We start from the raw sequence: 14,443 nt of genomic DNA on the forward strand, positions 1-14,443 counted from the left end.
TGTATAAGAACTCACTCTCTTCTCCCATCTCATACACACCCTCATATGTGCCAGAAACCAGTGGTTCACAATTCTTCCTTTTCTGTCCCTCCTACCTGCAATCCCCAGTAATCCATGCAAACCCATCCAGAGATCTCTTTGAAATCCTGGGGACACGATGGGGGTAGGAGGGTGTATCTAATTTCAAAAATCATGGGCCTTCATCTGGGTTTGATGCAAATTTGGGCTCATGCTGAGGTGCCGAGAGATTCTGGGTTAGGGTCTACTCTTGTGAGTCAGAGAGTTGGGCATGAGGGTGCAGTGTAGTGAGCAAGAAATCTGTATTATGGAATATGTTTTGTCAGGTTTAACTCTGTGGGTTTTCAGCCTGTCTCTGGAGTTTATCGAGCTTAAGTGAAGCAGTCTTAAAAAAATACAGAGGCATGTAAACTTGTAATGGTTATGTAAATGTGAGAATCTCAACTTTATATCTAAAAGAATGACCATGAAAAAGTAGAATTGTCTGAAAGCAGGTGTCTCTTACACATGATGACTTCAAGACTGGCTTATAGTGTTAGAATATACATCTACCTGCAGTGAAATGAAAAAGAATAAAGGGCTTGTGACTTCCGTGCTCACTTTTCCAGACTCCTAAAGCAGAGGCAAAGGCCGCTCCTCCTCAGAATATGACAGCTCAGGGCTTCAAATGGATCAGTTGTTTCAAGGGATCTAATTTCCTCCAAATGCTCTCTGTGCCCTGCGAAAATGTGACTCAAATATAAATTGTAAAAATCACAGGACCTTAACGTATTGTTAGCTGAGAGGAAATGTTACAGACCAGCTAGTTCAGTGGTTATTAACCTTCTGGCAGGAGAAGAGAATCCGGCATAGTTTAGGAACTTGTTCTCTGAAAAAAACAAAACAAAACTGAACATCTGCATGACTAGGCAGTCTGCATACAATTTTAGGGAGTTCCGAGATTTCTTTAGTCCGAGTTACCAAAGGGAGAACTCCTGAGCTAGTAGAACCTTCGGTTAAACCAGAAGTCTATTTTCCAGAGCACCAGTGCCTTCCCTGGGGTCACGGAGCTAACTGGTGTTGGAGCAGGACAAGGACCACATAGCCCAATAATTACCCCATCTTTGATTCGAGTTTCCACCCAAGTGACAGGAAGCCATGATCTGAGGGACTTAAAATTACCCAAGAAAGTTAGCCATCAAGGTTTATCTGTGTTGTTACCATCCAAGATTATGACCGACGGGAAGCACTAATAACTTCCTAGATAAGTTCAACTTAAAAACCATTTTTGATAAGGTTGTACGATCTCCATTTCACAAGTTGCATTTTATGATCTGCTGTTTTCCTTGTGTTTTTAGTTTTTGTTATTTTGAAAAGTCAAGATAATATATCTCTTTAGATGGCGGTAGAAAAAAGTTCAGACCACTCGTGATCATCCCACAGATAGTTCTGAGCATCAGGTATTCAGGCGGCTTCATCATTGCTCTAGAGTAATAATAGTAATTGCCCAAAGTGGATTCTAGAATAAGCAGGTTTTAAAAAGATCTGAGTCGGTGTTACTCCTACTGAAATTCACAGGAGGGTAATTGAAAGTGGGTGTTAGGTTTTCTGATGATGTAGACATGCTTATCTTAACGCACAGGCTTAAGGAATGACTTTCCTAAGACTAGTAGGCAACTGGAGGTTCTGAAGTTGTGCATCATGCAATAATGGAGACTATGAATACCGTAATATGGGACCATTATCTCTTTATTGTAACGACAGTCATGGGCAGAAGAAAAGCCCCATAGTTCTGAGTTCTGTGGTCTTTGTCTGACTTCACCTCTCTCTTCTGGACAGCAGTTGGGTTCATCACACCTTCCTCTGTTTGTCCCTCTCCTGGAGGATTCTGTTACCTTAGAACAAAGCAAAAGATGAGGAGGAGATCATTGCTTTTTTAGAGGTAGAATAAATCAGGAGGATGATAAACGTACAGATTTACTAACATTGATTAGGACGTTTGGGGAGGTTTACCTAATGGATTTGCCAGAGAGGAGGTGTCCCTTCTACCTCCCAATAAGCCAAAGAGGTTAATTAACTAAAAACAAATGCTGTCAGTAGGGCTTTAGAAAGAATTATCCCGAGATTTTATGTAGTATTTGTGTGGTTTGATAAACAGTTCAGAAGAGATCTTATGGATACATTGAATATTCAAGGTGAAAGTCACATCTCTTAAGTTATTTTTTAAAGATTTTATTTATTAATTTTTAGAGAGGAGAAAGGGAGAGAGAAAGCGAGGGAGTAAAACAACAATGTATGGTTGCCTCTCTCTCATCTCCCAATGGGGACCTGGCTGGCAATCAAGGCATGTGTCCTAACTGGGAATTGAACCGGTGACCCCTTGGTTCACAGGCAAGCACTCAGTCCACTGAGCCACAGCAGCTAGGGCTTAAGTTATTTTTATACTCTCAATATGCAGTTTAAAGTCTGACTAATAATTTGTGGTACACACACACACACACACACACATACAAAAAGGTCTGTCCAGAGAAAGCCCAGCCATTGTTAATATAATGAGAAAGGTTTGCACAACATTAATGTAACCTGGCAGCCAAGAGTGGACATGAACAATAACAACTTCACTGTACTACTTAGTGGGGGCAGTAGATGCCCGTGAGCAAGCATGTACACTGTGTGGCTGTTGTGTTCAAAATGATTGGGCGAGCAGAGCAATGAGTCTGCATCAAATTTTGCATTAAGCTTGAACATTCCTCTGCAGAAACTATTTGGATGATTCAGAAGGCTTTCAGGGAACATGCAATGGGTGCAGGGCAACGAAAAATGTGCCACAAATGCTTCAAAGATGGCTGGGAATCTGTTGACAGTGATCCATTTTCTAGAAGGCCTGACACAAGCAGAACACCTGAGAATGTTGAACGTACAGGCTGCAATCCACAAAGACTGGTGACTGACACTGCAAAAACTAGAAGCTGATTTGGGGACATTGAAAACCCCTGTGTCCAAGATTTTGATCCAGCATTTTGGCATGAAACGCGTCATAGCAAAATTTGTCCTGCAACTTCTGCGACCAGAACAGAAGGAACGTCGTGCTGCGGTTGCTCATGACTTGATTCAAACCAGTACCAATGAACCAGATTTCCTCAAAAAGGTCATAACTGGACATGAATCATGAGTCTCTGTCTATGAACCGGAAACAAAGGTCCAGTCATCCCACTGGAAGTCGCTTAGTTCTCCACACCCCAAGAAGGTGCAGCAAAGTTGCAGGAAGGTCAAGACCAGTTAGTTAATTGTGGTTTTTGATTGGGAAGATGTTGTCCATCAGAAGTATGCCTCCCCATGCCAATCAATTAATGAGTACTACCTCAGTGGTCTTCATCTGGTGCGAGATGCCATGCAATGAAAATGGCCACAGCTGTGGGTGGGCAACTGGAGACCAGCAGCTTCATCACAACATTGTGCCAATTCGTGCATCACGTCTCACGCAGAGTGTTTTGGTGAAACATCAAATCACTCAGATGACTCAGCCCCCCTACAGCCCAGATTTGGTGCCTGGCAGCTTCTGGCTTTTTCCAAAACTAAAATGACCTTTGAAAGGAAAGCGATTTCTGACCATCGATGAGATTCAGGAAAATACAACGGGGCAGCTGATGGTGGTTCCAGTAAAGGATTCTGGAGAGTGTTTTGAACAGTGGAAGAAACACCAGGAGAACTGCGTGAGTTTCCAAGGTGCCCGCTTTGAAGGGTACTGAGGCATCATTGTCCTGTGTACAGTGTTTCTCATGTCTTGTGTCTTCAATAAATGTCTCTTTTTCGCAGTGCATGGCTGGATACTTTCTGGACAGACTTTGTATGTATATATTTATGTATATAGATAATTTTCTTATATATCTTTATAATATATATATATATCTTTATATGTATAGATACAGATGCAGATTTGTGTTGAACTGGTGTTTTCCTATGTCAGATGACGTGTGAGAGGTGCTAGGAAAGCCCTAAAGTCTAAATTATGTGTTCTGCTCAGTTGCCTCGGGATCCAATACTACACTGCTGTGCATTCATTCTTTAAGTTTTGCTCCTTGCACTTCGAGTTTTTAAAACTAACTAAATTTCAACAAAACTGCTTAAAATGTGTAGCATCGTTTTGTCTTCTGACTGTTCAAGAGGCCATAGCCTTCCCCAAATTTATTTGACCCCGAATCGTTTTTCAAGAAACTTAATTTTCTTAACTCACGTTGCATGGACTACCCAGTAGTGATAGATACTGTGACTACTTCACACTCTTGTATTATGGTTTTACTGCCATAGATAAAGTCCGAGAGGGCCCTGCCATGTGGAGGAAGTCCATGAAGAGATACTTGAAGTAGTTAAATAAAAGGAAAGCAAAATATGAGGACAAATGTCGTCATTATGTGAAGGATGGGTCACTTCTCCAAAACTCTCTCTCCCACATACACCCACACTCCTATGCTGCAGCTGTTGCCAGTGACGTTTACAACAAGGCACAGAAGTAGTTACGAATGTTGTCAGAAAACACTGTGCCCGTTTTCCTGTTTCTGCACGGTCAAAAATTACTGGCTACCTGGCTGAAAGAATCAGCTTACAGCAAGAGCCTGAAAATTCCAGACAGTTCGATACCTCAGGGAGTTGTACAGGTTCCCTACCCTTGTCTCTCTTAGTCACTCATTTACATTCCAGAGGGTTGTAAACACGTAGGGCCTTTTTAATTTTCTTCCTAGAGAGGATTTGTTTACACTCCTAAGAATTTTTTCCCCCTTCTTTGGAGGGAGAGGGGCAGTTGTCCTCTACAAACGGACACTCATAACTCCAGGCTGTTGCGCTGGGTGAAAATCCCACCTTTGCACACACAGCCCCTCCTCTCCCCCGGTTGCTCTGTGGGGAGCAAGGGCATGGAAACAGTGCTGAGAGTACCAGGAAGCAAAGTTTCTGGACCCTTTTAGCACTAGGATAACCTAAATAAATATAAACATTATCAGTCATCATTTCTTCAAATAGGTTCTCAATCTCTTGCTGTCTGTCTTCTCTTTCTGGTACTTCTGTGCTGCTGCTGCTGTTATGCCTCACATTGTCCCAAAGGCCCCTAAACTATCCTCACTTAAAAAAATTTTTTTCCTTTTTGTTTCTCTGGTTGGGTGTTTTTTGCTGCCTTGTCTTTCAAATTGCTGACTTAATCCTCTGTTTCATCCAACCTACTGTTTACTACTGTTTATTCCTTCCAGTGTTTTCTTCATTTCAGATACTGTATTCTCCCTGAATGGTCTTTTTTATGGTGGCTGTGTCCTTTTTCCTGCTGTTGAGCATCCTTACACATATCACTTTGAACTCTGATCTGATCATTTGCTCGCCTCCATTTCATTTTGCTCTTCTTCTGGAGATTTCTCCTGTTCTCTTATTTGGGGCTCTTTGTCTCCCCATTCTTGTCTCTGTGAATTAGGTAGATCCTCTATGGCTCTGACTCTTTCCAGGGTGGCCTTATGTTGTAGGTGTCCTGTGGAGTCGGTGGCATAGTCTCCTTGACTACCTGCGCTGGGTGCTCCAGAAATGTTGCTTGTGTGGGTCATGTGGGCCATCCTTTTGTAATTGAGTCTTTTTTAAAAATATTTTATTTATTTATTTTCAGCGAGAAGGGAAGGGAAAGAGAGAGGGGAAGGGAAGGAGAGAGGGAGAGAAATATCAATGTGTAGTTGCCTCTCATGTGTCCCCCACTAGAAACTGGCCTGCAACCCAGGCATGTGCCCTGACTGGGAGTCGAACCACGATCCTTTGCTTCACAGGCCCACATTCAATCCACTGAGCTACACCAGCCAGGGCTGTAATTGAGTCTTGAATGCTGTGGGCCCACTTGTGCATGGGGTCACTCCAGGCTGACTGACTGTTTAAGCCAGGCCACAGCATGCGAGCTGCTATGCAGGATGAACAATACTTGTGTACAAAGGTTTTAACCTTGGGTAATACAGTTATTTACTGTATATTTCCATGCAGTCCAGTAATTGCTACAATGAGTTGTGTTAAATTGAATCCCTAGCCCAGTCAACCTACAGAATACTGAGTTTGGAACCATATGTCTGAACACATAGAAACTGAAGCAAATGAATTTTTAAAATTTTAAATAGTAAGATACAGCTCTCTACAATTTTAAGATTCATAGGAGCTGAAGAACAGATGAACAATAAATTTGGTTACTTGCTGCATGGCTGTGGTAATCAAGGCCAAACTAGGGAACAACTTCAGCTAATGGAAAATATAAACAGAAGTTTTAATCGGACGAAAGGGACTCCTGGCGCCATTAATAATAGATGCTGAATCACAAAAAACATGTCCTCTAGCAAACCCTGTAAATAAAACAGCAGACCAAAAATCATTTTTTTTTGCTTCGAGTGAATCTGTGTATGCACACTGCATTTGCCATTAAATTAACGACTTTTTACTTCTTGTTTATCACACCATGAAACTCAGGGATCTACACGCGTTTTTAATTGTCACTTGAGCATTGTAATTCAATAGGATGTATGATTAATTGTAAAACAAAGCCATTATTTCTTTCAAATAGTGAAATCATGAGCATGATGGGATTTTCTCTGGATAAATAGGCTCAATTTGTTATCACATTTATTATGATTTTTTTTTGAGCTGGGTCTATTTTTTCATCACGATTTTTAAAAAGCTATTGAGTGGTAACTGGACATTTATTTTAGGATGCTTCAGAATTAGAAACCTACTCTTCCTGTTTTTTCTTCCAGGCCCTGTTAACATTTTCTGCTTTCCCTGTACTTATGTTTTGAAATAATTTCATCTATGAAATTTCTGAGCTCTTTAGTCTTGGAGTTTATCTCTTATCAAATCTCTAAGACTTTTTATTTATTTATTTTTGCTTTTGCTCAACTGAATTTTGTTTTTTAAGTAAAGGTTCCTATTGAATAACATCTCAATCTCCTTGAGCTTCACATGGATCAAAATTTGGGTCTGAATGTGGAAGGCGACTTTATCACTCAAAATGTCTGGAGAGAAGTGATGTGAGAAGGTTGTTCGTAGTCATGACACGTAGCTGAGTCCAGAGACTGGACTCCTTTGGCATGAGAATTGTGGCTTTGATTAAAATTGAAATAATCTACAACCCTGAACCCCAAAGTATCTGGAGTGGCCTTTGAGCACTAATAGTCTAACTGGGATGGATGCAAAATGAATCAGAGAGAAGACACTGTTCTGTGTCCTTATAAAAAGTATGTGTCAAAGATAAATGATACACATTTAGTTTCTAAACCCAAACCCTCTCTTTATGATAGTAGAACATAAATGCTAAAGCTGGTAGGATATTTTTAAAGCATAAAACATGTTTTTTTTCTTTTAAAAATTTAATTATTAATAGTAGAACATAAAAATTAATTATTAATAGAACATAAATGCTAAAGCTGGTAGGATGTTTTTAAAGCATAAACAATGTTTTTTTTCTTTTTAAAAAATTATTGTTCAAGTAGTTTTCTGTCTTTTACTCCCATCCCAGCCCACCCCCCAGTGCTCCCTCCTTCCCTCCCATTTCTACCCCCCTTAGTTTTTATCCATGTGTCCTTTATACTTGTTCCTGTAAATCCTTCCCCTTTTCCCCTGAAATCCCCTTCTCTCTCCCCTCTGGTCCCTGTCAGCCTGTTCTGTATTTCAGAGTCTTTGGTTGTATTTTGCTTGCTTGTTTATTTTGTTCTTCAGGTTCCTGTTAACAGTGAGGTCATATGGTATTTGTCTTCCACCGCCTGGCTTATTTCACTGAGCATAATGCCTTCCAGTTCCATCCACGCTGTTGCAAGGGGTGGGAGCAAACAATGGTATGGGTCTTTTTGTTTGTTTGTTTTTTGGCAGATCACATTTGCAGGGGATGATCTGCAGATGAGGCAAGGGGCAGAGATGAAGACTTCATCTTCATTCACATTATAACCAACTATCAAGTGGACTAACTCTGTCCACTAGGGAAGAAGTACAGCATATGTAAAACCTAAACAATACCGTTAACAAAGTGGAACACATTGACACCCTTCCCACCAACACAATGAATATAAACAATGTCTTCTCTAGTCCCATGGAGCATTCCAAAACTACCATGTACTAGGTACAAAAAAAAAACCTTCCATAAATTTTAGGTATTAAAAAGGACATTATCTAGATTCAGTAGGATAAAACTTGAAATTAAAAACAAGACGTGGGAGGCATGATTAAAAAGTGCTCAGAGAAACATTCATAATCTTAAATGTTAATAAAGAAATAAAGCTAATTAGGAAACTAAAAAATTAGTATAAAAAGAAAACAAAAGTAACAAATAAGTATAAAGGCAGGAATTAATGGAGTAAAAACATTTGAACCATTACTGAAATTAGTGAAAGCAAGGAAGGAGAAGATAAATTCTAGAATAATAAATTCTGCAGGCAAAATAATGGAAATACGAAAGAAAATTTAAGAATCATAAAACATTGTTTTGTCACCTCTGTATAAATAAGTGTAATTACCTGAATAAAAAGGATCATTTTCTAGGAAAATATGGATTACAAAAATGACTTTGAAAAGGACAAGTCTAAGCAGATGAATTACCTACCATAAAAGAAAAATTGGAAGTTACTAAAGAGCAGCACAGAAAAGGAATAGTGTTCAAAAATTGTTTCTGAAAGGAAATAAAAATGCCATAAATAATACATAATGTGTGTACTATAAAATGATAAGACACACAGAACAAAAACTACTGCAAGTCACCAAAACAAGTTTTATAAATAAACTTTTAGGAAAAGAAGCCAACAATGTGTTAAAAGAATGATATGCTGGGATAATAAAATGGAAAGTTGATTGAATGTTAGCAAATACATGAATTCATCATATTCATAAAAAATAAAAATTCAAGTGGTAGTTTATTTAAATGCTAAAAGTGTATATAACAAAATGTATCATTATTCTTGATAGAAATTTTTGAAAAGGAGAATAAGTGGGCACTTACCTAGCATAGTAAAACGTGTGCGAGAGATGGCACCACTACCCCGGAAGCAATAGCATGACGAAGGCAACTCTTACAGCCACTGTGTGTGTGTTCTGGAGCGACTGAGCCACAAAAGATAAGAGGAAGAAATTGGGGATATAGGAACTCAAAAGAAAGAGTTAGATTTTTCATTACTTTTGTATATATTTAATGTAAAATGAGCAAGGTCAATATGAAGAAGACAAAAATTCTATCAATAAAAAAGGGAGACTACCCCTGAAGTTTAAAAATAAAACCCTCAACATTACAGAAATTTTGGTATTAACCTGATAGCAAAAGTATCAAGAGAAGTTGAGGAGAACACTATAAAAAATACGTTATAAAACCATTGAAATCAATTTAGTGTGGTACTGAATTATACATAGTGTAGTAGACAAATTAAAATGAAAAGAAAAATACAGAAATAGTTCCAGATACACATACATACTTATTTGATAAATACAACTTTTCATACTAGAAGGTTAAAGGTGTTCCAAAAAAAATAAGCATTGTCAAGATTAGAAATCTAGAAAAATATATTGGACTTATGCCTCACATTTTAAAATTATTTCTAAATGAATTACAAATTTAAATAATTTTTAAAGTAACCAACATTTTTTTTAATTATTGGAAAATATTTTCATAAACTGAAAGTTAAGGACATTTTAAGCATGATACAAAAATCCAAGAGTATGAAAATAAGCACTGACAACTTACATTAACATGGGTGACTTCTTATGCAAAAAATTAAAATTTTGCACAGCCAAGTTCACTATTATCAAAGATAACTTAAAAAACTCAGATATATATTTGCAACTCATATCACAAAAGTCTAATATAAAAATGTGTTTGATCATACACACAATAAGAAAAATATGATAAAACTGAGATAGCTCCCTATTATCAAATTGGCCAATGTTGAATAGTTTGGTAACACGCATTTAGGAAAAGGGGCGGCTAGCGTCCCTGTGACTCAGCCCCCTGAAGGGCCATCCCACGGGATGTTTTTAAACTCCAAGTCCACACAGGACTTTATCCAACAATTCCACTTTCCTGACTCTATCACGCATGTGCCCAAACATTCACAAAGTGACACAAATAAAGTTGATTCTTTGCAACAGCATTTCTAACAGAAAATAATCAAAACAACGCAAACGTTTCTTAATTAGGGAACTGGCCGGACAAATGGTAAGATGTGCACCATGGAATTGTGGGACACACAACAGAACACTACACAGCAATAAAATGCAGACACAGAAAAAGTTAAGCAACAGGGTAGGAATGGGAATGACACCTCAATGAAAATTGGGGGAGATTTGATTAAAAGGGCATGAGTTAGGAGGCTGACCTGAATTCTGCTAGAATTGGATGCACCTTGCTTTTTGCCAACATGAGAAACACATTTAAATATTTAGTGGATTCCTGGGTGTGTGTGTGTGTGTGTGTGTTTTCACTACAACCTTTTGTTTGCTTGGCTTCCCTTCCTACCCCAGTGATAAAACACATGGCAGGGAAAGATTTAACACACAAAAGAAGGAAAACAAAAGAAACTGTTTTCGGCCTTAATAGGTTTGTTAGTCTAGCATGGTTGTTATGAAGATAAAAGCAGCCAACGATTTTTCTAGCTTCTGTCTGTGGGATTAGAGATTAACTGAAAAGTCACATATTAAATAATCCCTATACTATGTTTCCTTATAGTTTTATAAAGAAAAAATATTTCCTGTTTTCCAATATGTCATTAGTTTTTGATCCAAAAGCAATAGTAAAGGCATGCCGTTGAAATTTCGTTTTTATGGTAAAGATGTATTATAAAAAATACATAGTTCTAATTTGTTCGCTACTTAAAATGAAAGCTTGATAGCACAGTTCAGCCATTCGAAAAGTTACAGGAGCAACTTGTGGAAAATTTTTAAAAAACTCAGTCGGCGTCTGAGTCGAACAGCATTCTGTTACACGGTAAAGGGAACCAGGCCATTAGCTGAAAAGGTCTGAGAGTGAATGAGCTCCTGCAGCTGTTCATATAAAACCCAACGGCCCAAATTGCAGATCAAAAATGGTGTCAAAGTCTGTATGTTTCCTAGGGCTGCCGTAACAAAGTACTGCGGACTAGGAGGTTTATAACGAAGAACTCATCTCCTCGTTCTGCGGCCAGAAGTCAAACTGGCAGCCGGCAGGGCATTGGCCCCTCGCCGGTGCACGCACGAGCGCAGAACCTGTGATGGGCCTCCTGCCTTCTTTCTAGTAGCGTCGAGTGCGCCCTCACATGTAGATGGATGGTCGGGTTTTCCCTGTGAGTCTCTCCGTGTCATCCCTCCCCCATGCTTGTCTGCCTCTGTGTTCAAATTTCCTCCTTTTCGTGAAGACAGCAGTTACACGGGACGAGGGCCCGCCCTAAGGACCTCATTTTTGCTTGATAACTTTGTAAATGCCCAGTTTCCCAATAGAGTTGCACTCTGTGGTGATGGGTGCTAGGATTTTGACATCATTTGGGGGAGCAATTCAACCCATATAGTCTCCCTTCTGACCCCCCAGATTATGTCCTTCCCACATGTAAAATATATTCACTCCATTTCAACATTCTGCAAAGTCCTCTTCATTCCATTATCAACTCTTATCTAACTTACCAACATCACCAACTCTGTCTTAAATGTCATTGTCTAAATCAAGGGTCACCAACCCCATCAGCGGGGTGGACCTGTACTGGNCAAATTTCCTCCTTTTCGTGAAGACAGCAGTTACACGGGACGAGGGCCCGCCCTAAGGACCTCATTTTTGCTTGATAACTTTGTAAATGCCCAGTTTCCCAATAGAGTTGCACTCTGTGGTGGTGGGTGCTAGGATTTTGACATCATTTGAGGGAGCAATTCAACCCATACAGTCTCCCTTCTGACCCCCCAGATTATGTCCTTCCCACATGTAAAATATATTCACTCCATTTCAACATTCTGCAAAGTCCTCTTCATTCCATTATCAACTCTCATCTAACTTACCAACATCACCAACTCTGTCTTAAATGTCATTGTCTAAATCAAGGGTCACCAACCCCATCAGCGGGGTGGACCTGTACTGGTCCACCTCTGGTCAGTTAGGAACTAGGCTGCGAGGGAAGCCTATTTGAGCTCTGCTTCCGATCACCCTCCCCACCCCCAAGCCCCATCCATGGAAAAACCAGTCCCTGGTGACAAAAAGGTTGGGGATCGATGATTTGGGAACCAAGTTGTGCAGATGAGAATCAGGATGTGATTCATTTTGAGGCCGATAGTTACATTTACTGGCAAAATTCACGAAGGGCAGGCACTCTGCCTGATAGAAGAACTAAGTCCAAAGACCAAATATATAAATTAGCAAAGTCTAGGTGGGTGAAAACATTTTTTATGTGCTTCAATAGTGAAATCAGAGCAACAATTCCAAAACTCTAGCAATAAATACTTACCATTTTCTGGTTTTCTGAAGGCATGTTTTAGTGATATCAACCTAGAAACAAGAAGTTATCTATACAGTAATCAGTGTAAAAAATTACCTACCTCAAACTCTTAACAGCACTCACTGAACCCCTCTTCACACACCTTGACCAAACTGCTGCAAACGTACACCCCATTGTCTTCAGGTTACTTGTAGAGGAAACACCCACCACCCTTTTTAAAAAGAATCTGTATGAATATCGTGTATCACACTAGAGTTTGGGGGAATATAATTTGACAAGTGTTTTTCTAATGTGTCTTAAGTAAGATGTTATTCTTCCATGAATAATATTTTTTTCAGTCTTGCATGCGTTAGAATTAAAGAATGTTGGTCTCACACACGATCCCATGCTCACCTTGTAAATGCTCTTGCTGAAGCCAGTGTTGCTCCATTGGTGATGAGAGATAATAAAGAGGGGTCTGTTCTGGGCCCCTAATTTGTCTTCATACCAGGGAGAGATAGTGGACAGTAGCACGATAATGTCACAGACGTGGGGAATTTCAAGGGAGAGACCTTATACAAAGGGACAATGAGCAGACCATCTATAGCAACAAAACTTGGACCACAAGTTTAGCCCAGAATGGTCAGGACCTGATCCTAGACGTGGACTCTAATTATTTTAACCCTCACTTCCAACTCAGGACAAACAAGAAAGTGCAAAATGTTTCCCAAACCAATCATGGAAGACGTGCTCTTCCTAGTTAGCCCACCTCCACCTTCCCCCTGACGACAACTTGCAGCCAGAGGATAGCCCACCTCTTCCTTCTTTTCACTAAATCTTTCTCCTTCCTCTGCCTACCTTTGAATCTCTGCCACATGCAAGTGCTGTGGCTGACTTCTATGCCATAGCAGTCTCTGAATAAATAGCTTCTGCTTGTTCTCATTTGCCTGGTCTTCATTTATTTTCACAGAACCCTTAGCCCTAAAAGCAGAGGCAAATGGCTCAGATGAAAACCCAGACCCGAGTAGGTGATCCCTGAGTGCAGGAGGACGGAGCTCCTCAGCCAGCAGGGTGGGGGCGGTGCTCCCTAAACAGCTCCATTGTATTCTTCTATTTTGTGGCCCGTTGTAAAGCTAGAAAATCCTTATTTTCCTGTATTTTCTAGAAAATAACATACACATACTGAAAAAAGCAATTAGAAACATTTTAAAGGTATAGAGGGTACTAATTAGTATTCATTTGTCAGGTTGCTGTTTGGAAGAGGAAGAATGATTATGGGTGGGGTCTGGCAGGCTAAATCGTGTGAGTGCTGAAAATCCCCACAGTCCAGAGTAACTCCATGAATTTCAAAAGGCCCGCAGCAGCCAGAATTACGTTTTTAAGTGAACCCTAATTTTTTTTAAAAGGTGTGTGGCCTCTTTTTAATCAGAGTCATGTATCATGTTTATGCATTACAGACTCTGAGCTCAATTCTCAAGCAAACGTAACCTATACCTAGAAATACACTGTGAGGTAGAAAATGTCATGCTGATGGCATTTTATTAGGAGCTAAAAACTGGGTCACATGGCAAATTTCCATTTTATTATGCTCAAGTTTGTACATGAATTTTCCCATGGAAAGAAACTTATTACTTTAAGTGTGTTGAATCTTTTTTCAAGAGTCAAAAAAAAGTTATTAGTGGCCCAGTAATTGATCACCATGAATCATTATACACTAAAAAGAATGAACTTAAGATAAAATAGCTAAAACCATACCAACGAATATTTGGGTAAAAGATACATAGGAGGTTCTTCCTGCCTTGTCACCTCAAGGGGTGTATCTCTTGCTTGTCTGCCTTCTTTTAATAGACCTTAATTTCCTTAAGAATAAAGACAGTGTCTTATCAGTGCTTAAGTATCCCAGCACTTTGTTGCCAGAATAAAACATGGTCGGTGCTTGATATGTGTGGAACAATGATAAATGGATGAATGAAAAGTTTATTGTTTTCACTTCATCCCTTGACACCGATTATAATTTCTGGCAGCCGATGTCA

The 14,443-nt window shown here is 39.5% G+C and overlaps 1 long non-coding RNA gene across 1 annotated transcript; it reads right to left on the reverse strand.

The window, feature by feature from the left end:
- Window positions 1–1,813: 1,813 nt before the first annotated feature.
- Window positions 1,814–13,365, reverse strand: LOC118992995 (uncharacterized). The gene is made up of 5 exons (XR_005067757.1): window positions 13,269–13,365; window positions 12,825–12,982; window positions 12,441–12,481; window positions 8,990–9,090; window positions 1,814–1,892 (listed from the first exon to the last, which is right to left on the reverse strand). It is a non-coding gene; the product is annotated as an uncharacterized LOC118992995 (long non-coding RNA).
- Between the last annotated feature and the right edge of the window lie 1,078 nt (window positions 13,366–14,443).

This window comes from Sturnira hondurensis, unplaced genomic scaffold (assembly GCF_014824575.4).
Source record: "Sturnira hondurensis isolate 20B ecotype Veracruz unplaced genomic scaffold, ASM1482457v3 Scaffold0008640, whole genome shotgun sequence".
Classification (NCBI taxonomy): domain Eukaryota; kingdom Metazoa; phylum Chordata; class Mammalia; order Chiroptera; family Phyllostomidae; genus Sturnira; species Sturnira hondurensis.